The sequence below is a fragment of the Anabrus simplex genome, chromosome 3, assembly GCF_040414725.1.
Source record: "Anabrus simplex isolate iqAnaSimp1 chromosome 3, ASM4041472v1, whole genome shotgun sequence".
Lineage (NCBI taxonomy): Eukaryota > Metazoa > Arthropoda > Insecta > Orthoptera > Tettigoniidae > Anabrus > Anabrus simplex.
Genome location: NC_090267.1, coordinates 48,944,291 through 48,950,290, shown reverse-complemented (window position 1 = coordinate 48,950,290; position 6,000 = coordinate 48,944,291).

The following is a 6,000-nucleotide window of genomic DNA, read 5'->3' as shown; positions in this document are numbered from 1 at the left end:
ATTTTCTCGTGACTCGGCGCTGATATGGACTTAGTAACAAAAATCCAAACTCATGAATTTCTCCGATTATATGCGGTACGGAAACAATGTATAAGACATAAGTGATCGGAAAGTTAATAACTTCTTACATAACTACTACTAACTTACGACATAACTAAAGTTAGGTTAGTTATGTAGTATTTATCGATACGACCACTAATAACATAACTTATTTGAGAATAACATTTCAGACCTTCCCCTAAACTATCATTTCACTCAGCGTGAATAAAATAATTTGTAGCCTAGATTGCAGTGGTTCATCACCCGTCATTACATACCGATTTTCATTAAATTCTCTTCAGCCGTTTTATCGTGATGCGTGTACATACATACACGCATACAGACAGACATAAATACGGAAAATTAAAAAAATGCATTTCGTCGTCACTGTGGACATGACCGATACAGAAATACCATTATTTTTAAATTCTCAGTAATGTACAGACAAAACTCTTATTTTATATATATAGATTTATCGATACGACCACTAATAACATAAATAACTTATTTGAGAATTACATTTCAGGCCTTCCCCTAAACTACCATTTCACTCAGCGTGAATAAAATAATTTATAGCCGAGCTTGTAGTGGTTCATCACCCGACATTACATACCGATTTTCATTAAATTCTCTTCAGCCGTTTTCTATTGATGCGTGTACAATCAGACAGACAGACAGACAGACAGACAGACAGACAGACAGACAGACAGACAGACAGACAGACAGACAGACAGACAGACAGACAGACAGACAGACAGACAGACAGACAGACAGACAGACAGACAGACAGACAGAAATTACGGAAAAGTAAAAAATGCATTTCCTTGTTACTGTGGACATGACAGATACAGAAATACCATTCATTTCAAATTCTGAGCAATGTACAGGCAAAACACTTATTTTATATACAGATTATATTTCAGGCCTTCCCCTAAACTACCATTTCACTCAGTGCGAATAATATTATTGATAGCCTAGATTATAGCGACCTATTTCCCGACTTTGCATACCAATTTTTGTGAAGATACGACCACTAATAAAATAAATATCTGACAACTAAATTTTAGGCCTTCCCCTAAACTACCATTTCACTCAGCGTGATTAAAATAATTTATAGCCTAGATTGTAGCGGTTCATCACCCGACTTTACATTCTGATTTTCATGAAATTCTCTTCAGCCGTTTTCTCGTGATGCGTGTACATACATACATACATACAGACAGACAGACAGACAGACAGACAGACAGACAGACAGACAGACAGACAGACAGACAGACAGACAGACAGACAGACAGACAGACAGACAGACAGAAATTACGGAAAAGTAAAAAATGCATTTTCTTGTTACTGTGGACATGACCGATACAGAAATACCATTCTTTTCAAATTCTGAGCAATGTACAGACAAAACTCTTATTTTATATATATAGATTACATTTCAGGCCCTCCCCTAAACTACCATTTCACTCAGTGCGATTAATATTATTGATAGCCTAGATTATAGCGACCTATTTCCCGACTTTGCATACCAATTTTCGTGAAGATACGACCACTAATAAAATAAATATTTGACAATTAAATTTTAGGCCTTCCCCTAAACTACCATATTTCTCAGCGTGTATAGCCTATATTGTAGCGACTTATCTTCCATCTTTGTCTAGAGATTTTCATTAAGACAGGACCACTAATAACATAAATATTTGAGAATTAAATTTCAAGCCTTCCCCTAAACTACCATTTCACTCAGCGTGATTAAAATAATTTATAGCCTAGATTGTAGCGGTTCATCACCCGACTTTACATTCCGATTTTCATGAAATTTTCTTCAGCCGTTTTCTCGTGATGCGTGTACAGACAGACAGACAGACAGACAGACAGACAGACAGACAGACAGACAGACAGACAGACAGACAGACAGACAGACAGACAGACAGACAGACAGACAGACAGACAGACAGACAGACAGACATTACGGAAAAGTAAAAAAGTGCATTTTCTTGTTACTGTGGACATGACCGATACAGAAATACCATTCTTTTCAAATTCGGAGCAATGTACAGACAAAACTCTTATTTTATATATATAGATATATAGATTACAATTAAATAGAAGTACGGCGTACCGGGCGAGTTGGCCGTGCGCGTAGAGGCGCGCGGCTGTGAGCTTGCATCCGGGAGATAGTAGGTTCGAATCCCACTATCGGCAGCCCTGAAGATGGTTTTCCGTGGTTTCCCATTTTCACACCAGGCAAATGCTGGGGCTGTACCTTAATTAAGGCCACGGCCGCTTCCTTCCAACTCCTAGGTCTTTCCTATCCCATCGTCGCCATAAGACCTATCTGTGTCGGTGCGACGTAAAGCCCCTAGCAAAAAAAGAAAGAAGTACGGCGTTATTATGCAGTTAAAGTCATTTAGTATTTGGCTAGGCCTATACACTAATAAGAAGCTAATAGACAGTAAGGAGACTGCTAGACGGACGAATGTGCGCGGCAAGTCGGTGAATCATACCTCAGTGTCCATGATCTTGGCAAAAAATTATACCCCTGGTACCCTTTCTCACAGCATATGCAAAGTCCCCACTACTTGCTGTGGCGCTATGCAAATCAGTTAGCCGGACGAGCGACATTTTGTGCGTATTTCCGCAAATAATTAACGAAAATAAAGTAAAGAATTAGCTGATAAGAAAACAGGGCTTGTACAAAGTGCTTTTATAAAAATAAAAAAAAAACTCCTATATTCCTAGTTTGAGACGGTTAAAATGGAATAATTTTTCTCCACAAAGTGGGGGAGGGGGCGACTGCCCCACCTCGCCCCCCTTTGTCGCCGCTACTGGTCTCCAGAACGCTAGACATAATATAGGTATATCAATCCACTTCAGTGATTTCTGAGCACTGACGAACTTTCGATTTCAAGAATATATTTTGTGAGTTACATTTAGGTCCCAGCTTCCTGGCTTACCTCTGAACACCATGTGTTTGCTTTTAATGCTTTTTTCCTGTGATAGCCTACCGTATATGGTTTTCTCCCTTTGCATGCGGAATCTTATACTTGTTCCCCTTTCGCAAATCTGGGTTTGCTCTAGCCATTCTTTCCCTTTTTCTGTTCTCAGTCACTGTATTAATTCTTTCAGTACCGTATCTACACCCTCGTTATTTTGCGCTCCAGGTACCTGTTTTTAGGACCATCTCCTGCAATACCATCTCATCTGCATTATTTTCATCGTAAGTCAGCCTCTCAGCCACAGCCACAGTTTCCTCTTGTCCGTTTACATTATGGCAGCAATGCTGTTCTGGATCATTCATTACTTCTTTTCCTCCTCAGCTTCCATGAACCGTGTTACATTGTGTTGGACAGTACAGTAATACCACTTTCGTTAGAGTCACAGGTATAAGCACAGAAAAGTAATCACGCTTTTCAATTACTGGTAAGTCAGGTTCGATCCTATCAATCAACCCTGACGCCGAATTAGCCCAAGGACAGCCTCTGGCGGTATGTCTGGCGTTCCATTTACCTACGGAAAGAATTCAACAAAGGCATTTCTCTTCAAGTTGTTATAGGCTACCTACAAGCATGGCGCTTTGAAAATAAAATAAAGAATAACTCGCCCAATCGTCATTTCTGGAATGCTCAGACATTGTTTGCGTAATTAAAACGGAACTGGATGTTGCTGTAAAAAATCAGATGACTAATTTTTTTTTTTTGCTATTTGCTTTACGTCGCACCGACACAGATAGGTCTTATGGCGACGATGGGATAGGAAAGGCCTAGGAATTGGAAGGAAGCGGCCGTGGCCTTAATTAAGGTACAGCCTCGGCATTTGCCTGGTGTGAAAATGGGAAACCACGGAAAACCATCTTCAGGGCTGCCGACAGTGGGGCTCGAACCCACTATCTCCCGATTACTGGATACTGGCCGCACTTAAGCGACTGCAGCTATCGAGCTGGGTCAGATGACTGCTACTACTACTACTGCAAAACGTTTTCATTCGCTACCCTGAAGGGGTTCGGTGGGCCTCTTAAAAAGGCGACGCCTTCTTTCAGATCAAGGAGATTTTAAGCCGTGAAAATGATGTATGGACAAGGTGATAGGGTTGGGGCCGTAGCCTATATTATACAGGTACCGTTACTGTCCCGGCATTCGCCTTAATGCAGATACATTTTTATATTACAGTGTAGGTGCTCAAAAGGAAGAATTCTTGGATATTCCGAAAACTGAAGATGTTACAGACGTGAAAATTGGTACATGGAATCTCCTTTTAAAACAAAGAAACACGTAATTTTTTGTTTTCAATAAATCCAATTAAGTAGTGAAAAAAGGGGGTGAATTTTTAAATTGAGTATATCTCAAAAACTTAACATGTTACAGAAGTAAAAATTGGGATTTAGAATCATATTTGAAAATAAAGAAACACATCTCATTTTGTTTTCGGAAAATCCGCTTAACGGGGAGTAATAAGGGCTGAAACAGGGGTTGAATCCTTTTTATGGGGATACTTATATATTTTTTAAACTAAAGATGTTATATACGTGAAAATTGGCGTTAGGAATCGCCTTTGAAATTAAAGAGACACGTATTCTTTGATTTCGGAAAACCCACTTTGGGGTTGGGGGCGGGGGGTGGTGGTGAAAAAGACCGATGAATGTGTTGAATTCTTTTTATATCTCAAAAACTGAAGATGTTACACACGTGAAGATTCGTATTTCGAATCTCCTTTACAAATAAAGAAACCCGTATCTTTTGTTTTCGGAAAGTTCGCTTAAGGGCGAGGGGTGAAAAGATGGTGAAGAAAGAGTTGGATTCTTTTTATGATGCATTATATCTCAAAAACTTAATACGTGGCAGGCGTAAAAACTGTTTTTTGGGATATCCTTCAAAATAAAGAAACACTCATTTTTTCTGGAAAATCCACTCATGGGGTAGAAAGAAGTGGAAAAAAGGGTTGAAATATTTTTTATGAGGATACTATATCTCAGAAGCTGAAGATATCACATACGTGAAAAATTGGTATATGGAATTTTCTTTAAAGATAATTAAAAACGAATTTGCTTGTTTCGGAAAATCCTTTTAAGGGGGAATGAAAAGAAGTGGAAAAGCGGGCGAATTTTTAAAATGCAGTATATCTCAAAAGCTGAAGTTGTTACAGACGTGAAAACTGGTATTTGGAATCTCTTTTAAAAATAAAGGAACACGTGTTTTTTTTTGGAGTGTCTACTTAAGGACGGGGAGGTAGAGGGGTGAAAATAAGCGAAGAAGGAGTTGGGTTCTTTTTATGAGGATACATATATCTAAAAAACTGAAGATGTTACAGACGAGAAAATTGGTATTTCGAATCTCCTTTAAAAATAAAGGAACACTTATTTTTTATTTTCGAAAAATCCACTTAGGGGGGTGAAAAGGACTGAAAAACGGTTTGAATCTTTATTATGGGGATACTAATATCTAAAAAAAATGAAGATGTTACAGACGTAAAAATTGGTATTTGGAATCTCCTTAGAAAATATAAAACACAAACAAATTGTTTTTGGTAAATCTACATGAGAGAGAGAGAGAGATAGAAAGGGGGGGGGGGGGGCATACTAATATGTAAAAACTGAAGATGTTACAGATGTCAATATTGGTGTCTGAAATCTCCTTCTAACATAAAAAACACGTACTTTTTCTTTTCGGGAAATACACTTAAGGGGATAAAAAGGACCGAAAAAGCGGTTGAATACTTTTTATGAGGATGTTTATGTCTCAAAAACTTCAGATGTTGCAGACGTGAAGGTTTGTATTGGGAATCTTCACGTATTCTTTTGTTTTCGGAAAATCCACTGAAAGGGGTGCGGTGGGTGAAAAGAACTGAAGAAGGTGTTGAATTATTTTTATGAGGATACTTATATATCAAATACTGAAGATGTTACAGACGTGAAAATTGGTATTTGGAAACTCCTTTTAAAATAAAGATATGTTGCATGATCCA